Source organism: Procambarus clarkii, chromosome 9 (assembly GCF_040958095.1).
Source record: "Procambarus clarkii isolate CNS0578487 chromosome 9, FALCON_Pclarkii_2.0, whole genome shotgun sequence".
Taxonomy (NCBI): Eukaryota; Metazoa; Arthropoda; class Malacostraca; order Decapoda; family Cambaridae; genus Procambarus; species Procambarus clarkii.
Genome location: NC_091158.1, coordinates 1,656,880 through 1,672,898, shown reverse-complemented (window position 1 = coordinate 1,672,898; position 16,019 = coordinate 1,656,880). Strand labels below are relative to the sequence as shown.

General features: G+C 40.2%; 2 long non-coding RNA genes across 2 annotated transcripts; one reads left to right on the top strand and one right to left on the bottom strand.

Annotated features, from left to right (window-relative positions):
- The first annotated feature begins 359 nt into the window (after positions 1–359).
- LOC138362551 (uncharacterized) lies at positions 360–11,834 on the top strand. The gene is made up of 4 exons (XR_011227765.1): positions 360–630; positions 2,125–2,288; positions 3,531–3,630; positions 11,738–11,834. It is a non-coding gene; the product is annotated as an uncharacterized lncRNA (long non-coding RNA).
- On the bottom strand, positions 11,662–15,874 carry LOC138362540 (uncharacterized). The gene is made up of 4 exons (XR_011227754.1): positions 15,730–15,874; positions 14,477–14,697; positions 13,223–13,276; positions 11,662–11,803 (listed from the first exon to the last, which is right to left on the bottom strand). It is a non-coding gene; the product is annotated as an uncharacterized lncRNA (long non-coding RNA).
- Between the last annotated feature and the right edge of the window lie 145 nt (positions 15,875–16,019).

The following is a 16,019-nucleotide window of genomic DNA, read 5'->3' as shown; positions in this document are numbered from 1 at the left end:
TCGGTTGGGGAGTTCTATCCACTAGTTCGGTTTTTGGTAGCAATTTTAACCAGAATAGGGGTTTGTTTTGGGGCGCTTACCTTTCTGGGTGCCTGTTCCGGTCGATGGCAGACATAGAATGCTTCCAACTACACGGGGGCTTCTATATGCCATTGCTCCCCTTGCCTCTCTGAGGGGGCCAGGTTCTGGCCGTGGTCTCCGGTAGGCCTAAGAACTCCATACACATGACTGATGCCAAAGTATGACATTAGCATATCAGCCTGGGATAGCTCCGGGGAGCCTCCGGGACTCACCCAGAAAATGGCGTTTCATTACATTCAACGCTGGTTTCCCCCATGTGCATTTTAACAAAGTTGCTAAATTGCCTTTATCATTCTGTAAAATTTCAATTACAGTACTGTATGTATAATTTTGTTAGTATAAATGGACTGAATATTCTGAAATTGCTATTAATTTTACAATTTCAGATTCAAAGGTGGTCTGGACACCCAATTTGGTCAGACAGGTGAAGAGAGCATTTAGGATAGTTCGAAGAGATGAAGATGGTCGCAATTGTGTTCGAAGAGGCAAACGCCCCCCTTTGCTCCTGACATTATGTTCAACCATTGACCTCTGCACACCTAACACAAGGTAGGTTGAAAACTCCTCCTTCATGTCATTGGTACATTAGCCAGAAACTCAGGGCTCATGTAGGAATATCCCTAAAAAAAAAAAGTGGCCCCAACAATGCATCCTCCAAGTCTGGAGGATGAGCAGGAGCATTGTCGAGAAGCAGGACCTTGAGTGTCAAACTTTTCTCTTGCAGATATTTTTTGATGGCAGGGCAAACCACTCCACATCACAGTTTTTCTGCACGTTATATATTTTTTAAAACTCTTGGATTTTCGGAATGATACACGAGCAAGGGTTTAATTTTCAAATCGCCACACAGCACAAGAGTTAGCCTATCCTGACACAAGTTAGCCCAAGTTAGCTTGTGTCCAGGCAGTGACGTCTCCTCTTGGGTAATGTATGTCCTCTTCGGCAATTTTTTCCAGAATAGCTATGTCTCCTCACAATTAAACACTTGTTGTGGAATGTATCCATCAATACAGCACAGTGTATCTACAAAATTTTATTTTTTTACTTATATATAGTGTCACCTCGGCTTACGAATGAATATTTATGAACTTTTCGGGTTACGAGCCTAATTTCTTCGAAAAATTTGAATCGGGTTACAAACTTTGCCTCGGGAAATGAGTTTGTTGATATGCATATGGGCTGACCTAGCGCGTGGTGGCATGGTGATCGCACCTCAGTTTACCAGTGTCTCCTGCCTAATAACTATCGCGCCTGAATTCTTTATAAAGCATTACATTTGTTTTGGGATTTTTGGCTATTTGAACATAAAATTTGTTATTATATATCTTGCCATGAGTCCCAAGAAAGCCAGTGGTAAGGTTCAAGCCAAGAAAACACATGTGAGAATGACCATAGAGGAAAAACAAGAGAGCATTCATAAACGTCAAAACGGTGCACAGGTTGTTGAACTAGCTAGGCAGTACAACAAATCTGTGTCAACAATATGCACTATACTTGCTAAGAAAAAGGACATTATGAGCGTTAAAGTGGCAAAAGGCATATCAACAATCCCGAAATAAAGAACACAAACACTTGAGGATGTTGAAAAGTTTTTATTAATTTGGATACACAACAAAGAGTTAGCAGGTGATAGCATTTCAGAGGCCATCATTTGTGAGAAACCAAGGCATTTGCATGAAGACCTTTTAAAGAAAACCCCTGGAACGAGGGGGAAAAAGATGAATCAAGTTTGAAAATGTGAAAAGTTTGTGTGACAATAGAGCCTCGTGGAAAACTTTTGCTGTGGTCATTACCTGGTGGAATGCACCCAGGATGGAGTATCAGGGCTATACATCTTTTAAATCATAAAAGTAATAAACATTTCCCATCAACCTTACAAACCATATTAACCTATTTTCATGTATTTCCCCCATGTGCATTTTAACAAAGTTACTAAATTGCCTTTATCATTCTGTAAAATTTCAATTACAGTATACTGTACATAATTTTGTTAGTATAAATGGACTGAATATTCTGAAATCACTATTAATTTTACAATTTCAGATTCAAAGGTGGTCTGGACACCCAATTTGGTCAGACAGGTGAAGAGAGCATTTAGGATAGTTCGAAGAGATGAAGATGGTCACAATTGTGTTTGAAGAGGCAAACGCCCCCCTTTGCTCCTGACATTATGTTCAGCCTATTGACCCCTGCACACCGAACACAAGGTAGGTTGAAAACTCCTCCTTCATGTCATTGGTTCATTAGCCAGAAACTTAGGGCCCATGCAGGAATATCCCTAAAAAAAATGGTGGCCCCAACAATGCATCCTCCAAGTCTGGAGGATGAGCAGGAGCATTGTCGAGAAGCAGGCCCTTTAGTGTCAAACTTTTCTCTTGCAGATATTTTTTGATGGCAGGGCAAACCACTCTACATCACAGTTTTTCTGCACGTTATATATTTTTTAAAACTCTTGGATTTTCGGAATGATACACGAGCAAGGGTTTAATTTTCAAATCGCCACACAGCACAAGAGTTAGCCTATCCTGACACAAGTTAGCCCAAGTTAGCTTGTGTCCGGGCAGTGACGTCTCCTCTTGGGTAATGTATGTCCACTTCGGCAATTTTTTCCAGAATAGCCATGTCTCCTCACAATTAAACACTTGTTGTGGAATATATCCATCAATACAGTATCTACAAAATCTTTAAAATCACGAACAAATCTTTCAGCCCCTACTTTGTCTGAGCTGGCACCCTCACCATGCCTCACAACACTATGAATACCACGTCTTTTTTCAAAATTTCTCAAACCATCCCCTACTCACCTTAAACTCTTTCGTATTTGCAAAACTCGTTCTAGGGGTTTTCTTTATAAGATCTTGCATGAAGATTTCATTGTTGACCAAACCACACACTGGAAATTGAATAGACGACGACATTTCGATCCGTCCTGGACCATTATAAAGTCGATTGTGATGAGATGAGGGAAGCAAGAGCATTAAGTAGGCAAGAGAGAGAGGTGAGGAGATGGCAAGTATGTACGTATGTACATGAATAAAACATGTACATACTTATACATAACGTGTGTAAATAGTGTAATAAACACAATAACAGTATTTTGGGAGGAGGAATGTTGGCGAGTAATGTGTTGGAGGAGGGAGGGAGGACTGGCAGGGTGTGGCAGCTCTCATGTTTTTGGGCTCACCATACCAACATAGTGGATCGTTATGGTGAATACATACGTAGATGGGTATATACAATGTGTGTATATAGTGTAATAACAGCAAAAACACTGTTTGATTGTAGAATATGTCGCATATATGAGGCCCATAATTTTGAGCATAGCGATGTTCTATACTTTGAATTATATAAATTCCACAAATTACACACTTTTAAATAATATTACAGCAAAAAAAAAAGAAGAAATGAATGAGAAACTTCAAAATAATTGCGCAACATTTTATTCGCAGCAACTGCCGTCGCACGGGGTGGCGGGGCCGACAGACCCCCCATCGCTCCAACGTTCAGCGCCCATAATTTGCTCAACTTCCCAGCTCCATCGCAGCTAAAGTAAGTCACATACAATATTTTTTGTTTAGTTTCCGCGTGATCAGACTCTGCATTTTAACAATATAAGAAGAGAAAAACAATTTTGGAAAGAATTTATTTCTTGTGCACCAGGGTGTTATTTGGAGACAGAGCAGTTCAGTGGTTAACTACTAAAAAAATTTTTCTCCCACACACGCACCCCCCTAGGAAGCAGCCTGTAACAGCTAACTCCCAGATACCTATTTACTGTTAGGTAACAGGGATCATCCCCTTTTGTACAAAGAATCTGCTAAAGCTTTTAGGGCTAATCTTTGACACTCGTTTGTCTTTGTCGCCCCATATTTTTTACGTCCGAGTTGAATGCTCTAAGGCCCTTAACTAACTTTAGGTCATGTCCCATACTTCTTGGGGAGTTAATCGACACTGCTCCTCTCTTTACATTCCTCTCTCGTTCTGTCTAAACTCGATTATGGCCCTGTTTTCTCGTCTGCTTCTCCTTCTACCCTTCACCATCTGGACACACTGCATCATACTGGGTTACGGCTCAGCTCTGGTACCTTTCCTTCGACACCTACCCTAAGCCTGTATGTTGAAACTGGCGTCCTGTTTCTACAGGATCGCCATGATCGCTACTGTCTTCTCCACCTTGCACGGTCCTTACAGCACCCTCACTCTTGCTTATGTCATGCCTTGACCTTTACCCATCCTGTGGTTCCTGTTCCCCTTCACCACCTATCTCTTTCTGTACGGTTGTCTCTCTTACAAAATGCTCTTTCAGTTTGTGTTACCAATATTTCCCCTCGTGTCATTCCGTCTTTGCCCCTATGGAGGGGTCCCCGTTCCTAAATTCTGTAAGCCTTGACCCACATGACTAAAACTTTTACCCCTCCTACAGTTCTAAATCACCTTTTCCTTGAACACTTTTCTTCACACTTCCACTCTATTTCCGTCTTCACCAATATTGGGTCTTAAGTATGCAGACGGTGTAGGCTACTCTGTTGTTTTTCCTGACTGCACCTTTGTGTCTCCTGCCTCCGGACACTAGCTTCTTCATGGCAGAACTTTATGCTATTCTCTATGCTCTTCATCAACTCTTTTCTCGCTGTCAATCCTCCTCTGTGTTTGTAGTTGACACTTGCAGTGCCCTCATGGCTCTAGAATCCTTTAATCCAGTACATCCTTTGGTAGTTGAAATTCAACATTGGCTGTTTCTTATCGCCAGTAGATTTAAGACAGTGGAATTTCGCTGGATTCCCACCCATATTGGTGTGTTCTTAAATGAGCGTGCGGACACTGCCGCTAAGGAAGCTATCCGCACCTGTCCCATCTCCCGTAAAGGTATTCCTTATTATGACTTTTACCCAGTTATTCATTTCCCCATTTTTGCCCGTTGTCAGGGTTGTTGGTCTTCTGTTACTGGTAACAAATTGTGTGCTCTTAAGAGTAGTGTGTTCCCGTGGCCTTCCTCATACCACTGTAACCGGTGGTGGGAAACGGCTCTGGCGAGGTTGTATATTGGTCATACACGTTTAACTCACGGGCACTTAATGGAGCGCTGCCCTGCTTCTTGTCGTCCAAACCGTTGTCTCTACATGTCCTGACTTCCAGGACTTACGTGTCTTGCTTCCCGACCATCCCTCACTGTCAATTGTCCCTCGATAAAATTCTTGGTAAATTCAATACCTTTGATATTGTTCGCCGTATGCGTTTTTGTTCTTGTATTGGCGACGTTAGTGATATTTAGCGCACTATGATTATCCCACACATTTGATGGTTTGATAATTACTGTACTGTACTGTACAGTACTTTGGTTTGGAATGTATCAAATAAAGTTGTTTCATGTATTCAAATGTGTGAGAAAATCCACTGGGGCTGTGAGATGAAGCGAACCTGTAACAAAGGCATTGCCAGTTGCATACTCTACCAAAACTGATGGTAAAAGTCTTACAACTGGATATCTTGTGTGACGGGTTATGGTATCACAGCTATACTGAACCAAGATGGTATGGCTCTCCCTCACATAAATGAAAGAAATGCTGCTATTGGCCTTGCAGTGTGTAAGTTGCAGGTGGAAACAAATGAAAATTATCAAATAAATAATTAAACAATTTACTGAAATAGTAATGAACAAAAATAACACATGACAATGCTTGACTATCATGTAATGCAAAGGTGAACAAGTTAGTATGACCTTAAATGCAAAAAATAAACTATAAGCAATGAATAAAAGTATGAAGATATACTGGTGTTCTGAAGACAGCTACCATACCACCATGGCATCAGTCACACGATGTTGGCTGGAAGTGGACGACGGGTTAGAGACACCAAGATGATCCTAGAGCACTAAGGGAGAGATTGCCTCTCCAGGGAGGCAGCGCTCTTTATATAGTCCGGCGGTGATGACTCATCCAGTGTCAACACGAGGTGGACATCTGGTCAACTAGCAAACTGCTCGTTGTGGCTGGCGGTGCCTTTGTGTTGAGCTGTACAACTGTCAGTTGAAGGCGGCTAACTGCTTGTTTGTGGGGACAAACTGCCAGTTAGCAGTGGCGCCCGGCTTGCCTCTGAGTCGTACCAGGCCGTGCCAGGCCCTGGGGGGTATGGAGAGGTGGCAGGACTGATGACTCTTCTGGGCTGGTGTAGATGTATACTTCCAGTGCAGAGGCATTGAAGGTGAAGGGAAAAGGCAGTTCCACTGCTATGCAGGGGATTCACGTGACACTTGTGAAGCCACAGAAAGTATGGAGGCCCTACTGAAGCCAGTCCAAGTATTAAATAAAACCCCTGAAGTATGCCGGTGAAGGGTAAAGTGAAGGGTGAAGCAAGACCGTATGCCCCAACTTCAGGCACACACAGAAAATCACGTTTTGGTCCCGCCTCTCAGCTGTGTATTTGAAGTTGGGGCGTATGGTGTTGAACTGCTTCAGCCTTCACCTGAGTGCTTGTAGGTCTTACGTAAGACGTTGACTCAAGGAGGGGCCTCAAAACTTGCTGTGATTTATGGGGAAATCCGGTTGTAGGACTTTTACAAAGTCAGTAATATACTGTGGTAGAGTATGCAGCTGCCAGTGACTTGGGCAAGGGTTTACGTCGCCTCACAGCTCCAGTGGATTTTCTGCTTGGTGTATATCAGGTTGTGATTTTGTGTGTGTACCGTATTGTTATGATCGCCGTCTGATAAGTCCTTTCTGGCCTCAAGAGTCATTTTTACCCACCTAGAAAGATTGCAGATGGCCAAAGCAGTTATTTAAGTTAAGAAGGGACAAGTCTTAAACAGAATTTTGCATAATATTTGACTGTAAAGGGGTAAATTGAGGTAGATTGAAAAACAAAATGGTGAACCGGGCAGGCGGTAATCACAATTAGGCGAGTACACTCGGGAACTTTTAAAGTGCAACCAAACATGCTTTAGGTTCTCACAACAAGAGGTGAGTGGTGGTGGCTCAGGTGCTCAGCCAATCAGAGCACCTAAGGAGGGAGGGCAGGCAGGAGTGAGAGGGGGGTGGTATGTGGAAGTTTGGTGACAGTTGTGTGTAGTTTGCTCATCTTCATTGTAAGTTTCATGGCTTGGTGTGCATTTCCCTAGTACAGTAAATTTAATTAGGGAAAAATTCAGGTGTTTGATTTTTTAAATCAACTTTTTAAATGTTGAGTTGTTAAAGCCTCAAAGTGCATGGAGTTGGTTTGGGAGTATGGCATCCTCATGCTGTTGCGTGCTCGCGTGAGGTAGCAAAGGTGATGTAAAGTTGTGGGGTGTACATGCTTGGGACGTCCTCTCTCGGGATGGCTGGTGTTAGACCTGTGTGTTTGTCGGTTGTTGAAAAGCCGTCATCCTTTGCTGTTGTGGTATTGATTTTACATTGTTCATCTTGTAATTAATACTGTAGTGCGATATCTAGGGCTACCATTTGTAGGTTTAAAATGTCTAATACAAACAGTTGTCCAATGAGTTTTAATAGGAAATATCATCCACCAAGCACCATTGTACAATTATATTAATTGATAGTATATGGATTGTGCAGAACTGCTTAGAATGATCTTTAACACTTGGCTATATTGGTCATGTCAAATACCTGCACGGTGAATGCTCAAAGACCCTTTCTTTATTCAGTGTTGTCACATACCTCATGCGGTATGGATAGGCAAACACTCATTCGGTTAAACTTGCCTTGTAGTACTTTCAGAGCTCAGTAATTTGGAATCTGGTTAGCACTTTCCAAATAAATTGACCTTTAAAGTGAATTCCTATTTAGGTTTAAAACATTATACCGAATGAGAAACTCGGATTATATAGCCGAACACCAGAAATGTTGTTATTCAATTTGGTTGCCTAAAGCACATTCAAGGACTACACATTACATGGCATTCCAGGATTCCTCTATACCTTGCCTTATGCTGTAAACATTGCCACAACCCTGTGTTTTATTGATTTAAATGGCCACGGGGAGGCATACAACACTGCAGATTATGATGTCATTAGTTATCCACTGTGCTGACAAGTGGGCTGACTGATGTTCGTTGACACCTGTATCGTGCTTCAATTTAATCGCCAGATCACCCTCTCACTAGACTCGTCTGTAGGAAGTACAGTATAGTATCTCAAATTACCTTGGATCATAAATAGCATAAGACTTGGGGGTAGGAGAGAGTTGCAGTGTTTGTCATGGCTCTCAGTTGTTCCTGGTATTAGGCAATTTAGTTCTGGAATAATTTTTGTTGGCCAATGTTAAACTTTTTCGAAAGTAGATGTTTTTCTGAAAGAGAAGGGGGGGGGGGGGAACCTCTATGCTTGGATACAGTTATCTAAGTGAATACTTAGATTTATACAGTAGAATAACTACCTTCTTTTCCTTAGTCAAAAAGGTTGCTTGTTTATTTCTAGGGACTTGTATTTTCTTTTATTTTTAACTGCAGCAACTTTCAGTGAATGATAGATTCTTACTGAAAGGACCTTTACTTCATTGTTGTTGCTTTATGGTCATCTCATTGTGTACAGGGATTCCGCGAAGCTTTTGGGGTTAGTCTTTGACACTCGTTTGTCTTGGTCAGCCCATATCTCTTGCCTCCGAGTTGAATGCTCTAAGGCCCTTAACCTCCTTAAGGTTTTGTCCCATACTTCTTGGGTAGCGGATAGGCGCACGCTCCTCTATTTGCATTCCTCTCTCGTCCTGTCTAAACTCAATTATGGTTGCCCTGCATACTCTTCTGCTTCTCCTTCTACTCTTCGCCATCTTGATGCTTTGCACCATACTGGGTTGCGTCTCGGCTCTGGTGGCTTTCGTTCGACTCCCGCCCTTAGTTTGTATGTTGACACTGGCTTTCTCTCTCTTCAGGACTACCGTGATCGCTACTGTCTAAGCTATCTTGCGCGGTCCTTCCAACATCCTTCCTCTCGCCTCTGTCGTGCATTGACTTTTCCTCCTCCTGTGGTTCCTGTTCCTCTTCATTGTCTCCCACTTTCTGTCCAGTTATTTCGCTTACAGGATTCTCTTTCTGTTCATATTTCTAATGTTTCTCCTCGTATTGTTCCTTCATTACCTCCGTGGAGAGTCCCCCTTCCCAAGTTTTCTACGTCCTTGACTTGTATTACTAAAGCCTTTACCCCTCCTACAATTCTGAAAAACCTCTTCCTTGAGCACTTTTCTTCGCACTCCCACTCTATTTCCATCTTCCCTGATGGGTCTAAGTCTGCGGATGGTGTGGGCTACTCTGTTTTATATATTATGATTAATGCGCATATTATCTCATACTTATCTCATACTTATCTCATATTATCTCTCATAAGGCCGGAGTTAATTCCAGTGCCTCTTCTTATCTCTTTTAATTACTGTTTAGTTAGGGGAGGCGAAGAGTTAGGGGTGACATGATAGAGGTTTACAAGTGGATGAATGGACATAACCGGGGGGATATTAATAGGGTATTAAAAGTATCAACACAGGACAGAACACGAAACAATGGATATAAATTGGATAAGTTTAGATTTAGGAAAGACTTGGGTAAATACTGGTTCAGTAACAGGGTTGTTGATTTGTGGAACCAATTGCCGCGTAACATTGTGGAGGTGGGGTCCCTCGATTGTTTCAAGCACGGGTTGGACAAGTATATGAGTGGGATTGGGTGGTTATAGAATAGGAGCTGCCTCGTATGGGCCAATAGGCCTTCTGCAGTTACCTTTGTTCTTATGTTCTTATGTTCTTATGTTTTTCCTGACCGTACTTACATGTGTCGCCTCCCTTCGGAGGCTAGCGTCTTTACGGCAGAACTTTATGCTATTCTCTATGCTCTTCGTCTCTTGCTCTCTCATTCTCATTCCACCTTTGTGGTTGTAGTTGATTCTCGTAGTGCCCTCATGGCTCTAGGGTCCTTTAATCCTGTCCATCCGGTGGTCATTGAGATTCAACATTGGCTGTTTCTTATTTCTAGTAAATTTAAATCAGTAGAGTTTTGCTGGGTTCCCAGCCATATTGGTGTTTCAATGAGCGTGCGGATGCTGCCGCTAAGGAAGCTATCCGTTCTTGTCCCATCTCCCGTAAAGGTATTCCTTATTCCGACTTTTATCCTGTTATTCATTCTTCCCCGTTGGCCCTCTGTGGTTGGTAACAAGCTGCGTACTCTCAAACTTAGTGTGTCCCCGTGGCCTTCCTCCTACCACCGTAACCGGCGGTGGGACACTGCTTTGGCACGGCTGTGGGTTGGTCATACCCGCTTAACCCACGGTCACTTAATGGAGCGCCGCCCTGCTCCTCATTGTCCGAATTGCGTTGTCCCTCTTACAGTTGTGCATATCCTTGTTGAATGTCCTGACTTCCAGGACGAGCGTGTGTCTTGCTTTCCGACCGTCCCTCGCAGTCACTTGTCCCTCGATAGAATTCTAGGTGAATCGGATACTTTTGATATCGTTCGCCTTATGCGTTTTTGTTCTCGTATTGGCATTCTTGGTGATATTTAGCGCCCTCTGATTATTTCGCACTTTGATGGTGCTACATGGCCTTCCCGGTTTGGTGCCTTCTTTTGGTAATTACCTTACCTTCATTGTTGTTTCATTTTAATGTGGTAGTTGTGATATGGATTGTTCTGGCTCACGTGCAAGGTCTTGGATTTTTTTGTTTTATATTAAGAAATTGCTAGTCTTGTTACTATTTGTAGAGTTAGAGATCTGCATTAAGGCCTCAATATTATATTCTTTATTTTTTTATAACATGTTATCAGCAATTTTTGTGGTTGGTAATATTTAGATTAATGTCAGCGATGTATATGACAAGGGTTAAGACCCCTTGTGGTACGACAGCATTTCTTTAACAAATGAAAGGGTCCTCGTAACCATTCTTTTGTCCTTTCTACCATGTACCTGTTTGTTGCTTCTTGGTCTTTCATTTGGTACTTTAAAGGCCATTGTTTTAATAGCCAATGTTGCAATTACCATTTCTAAAAAAAAAGAGCAGGTTCATTAGGCAGGGTTTGTTTTTAGCAAACAGTTTTACAAAAAAAAATTCCATTCCTTCAGGACCTTGCAGATGTTAGGTCAAACTAATTGACAGTAATCTGTTTTGCCCTTTCAAATAATGGTTTTAATCTAGGTAAAATATTTCAGAATATCTGAAGTTTGGCAGACAAATCATTTAAGAGCTTTGATTAAATTTAAGTTAGACTTTGAAAACCATGTTGTATAGATGCTTCAGTGTCACTTTTCTAATGTTTTGTAAATTTAACAATGATCTTTAGTTAATTTAATCATAATTTGTACAAAGCTTAGGTGTTGCATAGCTTTAAATTTACTTTCAAATATGAAAACTAAAATATTGACTAAAGTTTCTTCCACTTTAATATTTCAGACTAATTTGCAATATTTGTTAGTTTATGTAAATTGAATAGGTAGTCCACTTTTACATCTTTTCAATGCATTTTGCATGCACCTATGTAACAAGTTACAAATAGGTGTAAATTTTACCAAGTATTTATTTTCAAAGTAAAAAAAATTTCAGATGTTTAAACATTGCATCAATAGTAGTAAACAATTTCCAGCATAATTTCAGGATAAGGTATATAAAGTAGTTTCATTAAAATTGTTTTATTTAATAAGTTTTACATATAGTATTTATAATACATCTAATATTTATTACTGTTTCAGGTTGTGGGACAGATGCTCCTAGATGAACAGAAGATCCAAAAGGCCAAGACAACTCCAGAGAATCACCTGTAAAAGAAAAATAAACATTAAACAGGGACACTACTTTTATTATCACCAATGCCTAATAATAAGCCCAAAAAATCCTAACAGCCAATCTTTTAACATTGGCTCAGCAAGGCCTATCCCTTCCTCTGATTTTAGTGCAGTTTGTTCCCTGAATGGGTGCATTACATCCACCACTTTAGTGCCATCAACACATTGTACATATGCTTTACTGAAAGCACTGTACAATGCATGCCAGGCACTAAAGTTTTAGATGCATCCACCCATTCAGTAAACAAGCCCTGTGAGAATTAACAATGTAACCATTGTCAAGGGTCCCTAAACCTATGCAAATCTAGTCCATCTATTAGATGGGTAGTAGAGCAAAGCTCTGAAAAAGCCAAGCCAGGGAAATCTGCAGGACTGCCTGGTCCCCTTTTATGAAATGGGGTAGGATCAGTACAAACTGCATCATCCCCTGTGGGTTGTAACAGTAGGACATGGTTACACACCTATAAATGTACTAGATAAGAGAATTAAGATTAGGTCATTGATATAGCTAAAACATCGAATTCAAACTCTCCCACTTTTGTAGAGTAAAGGAGACTCACTCCAAGCCAGTCCATGCATCATGATCACTTTCACCTGAAAAATATTTCTACAAATTAATTTCAGAATTAAAGCCAATCTTGCTTTACTTTACAAATTCAGATGGAAAAAATTTCTTTAAGGAATTTACCTTTCCTACATATTCTAGTAGCAGTAGTAAAGATCTAATTTAGCAATATAAATATATATGGCATCAATTTGCCAAGTTTCAGTAAATGTCATTTGAGAAACTATCCACAACTGCACTTCAATGGCAATTTACATTTATATTTAGCCAATGCTATATTGTTTAAGTTATTACTATTTTTGTACTTTTATGCAAATCTATTCAGATTAACCTTTACTACAACTCTCCTGATTCCGTTTAAGCAATTAACTCTTCCAACTGAGAGGGACTTCTGGACTTTCCAAACTACATTCTGGAAAACTATATAAATTTAAAACCACCCTAAAGTATTGAATATTTTTTTTACTTTCAAGGGAAAAATACCATCACTTAGAACAAAACTTTTCCTGCCATTAACTTTATTTGACTCATGATTACCCTTAACAGTGTTATACATTTATAGATTAAAGCTTATTTAACAAACATTTAATGTTAACTAAACAAGATTTATATTTCATTAAAATTATTAATAAAACACCCTCAACTATGCTGTTTAAGATCTAATGCCCCACATTACAATTTTCACAATTTCAATACATTCCTGAAAGGACTAAACTTGCAGATATGGTACCCACTAGCCTAAGCCTAGACTTCCATACCCTAATATATAATAGGTTTTTAGCAATTAACTTCTACCCTCTAATTCCAATGTACACAACACTACTTACTGTAGATCTGCAAGTATTTTCCTGCAGCTCTTTGTTGCCAGGACCTTCCATAACCTGTCATGTGAACAGTAAATATTACTAAAAAGTTATTTGCATAGCGATGTTATTTTGTTCATACCTGTACCACCAGTTTAACAGTTGCCGTTTTAAATGGCACACTAAGTATCTTGTTGTCCCATCTTTATTAATTACAAACAAAGCTATAGTCATTTCAAGTCAACATCCTATACAAATTTTATTTTCCAACAACTTTAGTCATGAACATTTTTCTGGAACATTGCAAACAAACTTTAATTTAACAACCATGTATAACATTTGAATAAAAGCAATACAAAATTTATATACACAAATTATTCTTTTGCAACCACTGCTTATTACTAGGGGGACAAATTTATTCTGTTGAATTATGTACCAAGCTATTTAGTCTGAAAATTCATAATTAACCCAACTATACTACCAAGACAATGTGATTTTACTAAATTTAGTAATATTTTTACACTAGCAACTATACAAGGCCATATTCTCTCCAGTTATCACCACACTTCTGCAGGTGTAAGGTTCTATCTCCCCCATCTGCAGCACTTATGACCACACTTGGTCTTTATTATAAATTTCTTTATGAACCTGATACAGTACTGTTAATGGATTAAATGTTTTGTGGGAACAATTTAGCTACAGTTCTGCCAAAGGAATGATTAACACGATGCAAGCCAACTAATATTAAAGTTAGAAATATTTATTAAAAGCAGAAGTTTTTATCATATGGGATGTTATTTTAGAAGAATGGGTGGTGTGGTGGTTATGTTATGGTTGAGTAACATGGTACAAGAGGGCAAGTAGTTGCTGAGCAAGTATGCCAATTTCAATTTCTAGCAAACTGGCAGATACAGCAGAAGTGCACACTTTCTGCATGGATTCTAATGGCAGTAAAGTTCCTACAAGAGAGTTACTGGCCACCATTCACTAATGACTAGGGGAAGTTAGCTCAAGAGCATCTTTGATGTGCTTTGATGGCAACGAAAATGTTGCCCCCTTCAAAAGTTAAGCTTGTCTACAGCATTTCGTTTTTAATTAACTATGTAAGGGGGAGATTCTGAATAGCAAGTGCCAATAGGCACTGCCACTGGCTTATGGCAAAAGATTCTGTAGCAATAGAACTATAAGCCACGCTTTCTTCCCCCCCCCCCTTTCCTCCCAACTTTAGTGTCAAAAGGGAGGGGGGGGGGGGGGGTGTCCATTTACTGTACCACTTACATTTTAGTGTGGGCTTCATCCACTATTCTGATGTTAGCTGGAACATTTGTGCCAGCTGCTGGTTTGAAAGGGAGGCATACCATGTGCCAATTCAGGAAGCTTTCCACGTTCCTCACTGCATGTCACCTCAGGACCTCACTACCATGTTGGGAGGCAGTTGAAGACTAACCAATCAACATCCCAGGCTGGAGAGCAGTGCCAGCTCGGGGAGAATTTACCACCTGCAAAAAATTTAATACTCTTAACAATCTACACTATCTCATCTTTACCTAGCCCCCAAACCTTACATTTGTCAGCATTAAACTGCATCTGGTAGTCAACCATTTCAAAACTATATAGGGCATCTATTTTTTATTTGCCAATTCTGCAACTATTGCAGTCTAAACCATAATCTTGCGAATAACCGAGGTCCAAGGAGAGCTTTTAGGCACTACTTACAACACTTCTCCCAACTTAACCCCATTTATACTAATTTCCTTTGGTATAGCCATGACCTAATCAACTTCAGTCAGCATTCCCAATGATCCGAGCCCCTATCAATTTTGCGCCACTATCAAAATCTCTGCTGAAGTCAAGGTACACAAAATCACAAACCTTATCACCATTTCCTCAACTATGCAACCTAATCCATGAACATTTAGTAATAAAACTATGCGATTCATGTATCTAGTCATGTTTCTCAAAAAGAGTAGAGAAATGGCACTTGCAATGTTAGATTCTAGTAACTTTCCTCAATAGACTAAGCTAATTGGTCACTAACTTAAGCGTTAAAGTTAACTCAAACTTTTCTTTTACAACTTGCTATATTAGGAACTTTCCACGACCGGCCTTTACCCGACATAATTAAATAGGGTAAAAACGGTATATTAAATGCAGTAAAACTACGGTAAATTCAATATGATAAACTTGCATTCTTTAAGCATGGGCTGCATAGTAAGTGAACTAAACTAAACGTTAAGCACCCTGGCAAACCACTTTGTCCGGCTAGAATTTTTAGATTAGATTAAAGGAACACCCTCCCTGGTAACGGCTGAACTAGTTAACCAAATACAAATATTTAGGTAAAGTACTTTCATTAAACCCGTCTACTTCCCCCACCAGTAGACTTTTTCAGCTAAAGGCATAATGTAATGTTCCACTTTAGTAAATAAAGACTTAAAAAAACACTACCCCATCTGTGTAGTTACCGGTTACCTGACATTCTACGCTTAAAATAACCAATCTATTCCCCATAATTGTTCGATATAACTTACCTCTCACCCGCTGGTCGAGTACACAGCAGTATATATCATCCTCCATCACTCACCGCGTGGATACTATTTCATTCTGGCCGCAAATTGCCTCAAATCACCTACGTTGTCCATAAACATATATAGAAGAGCAACTGACCGTAACACCCGTATAGCGATCATCACATAACGTGGGAATATTAGTAGTACTGCTGTCAAAACATAGATGGCGCCAGGACAAACGGTAATTCCTATGGACTCGCCTAGTTATGCGTAGGGAATTGAGCTTCAGCTGTTTGGTCCCGCCCCTCAGC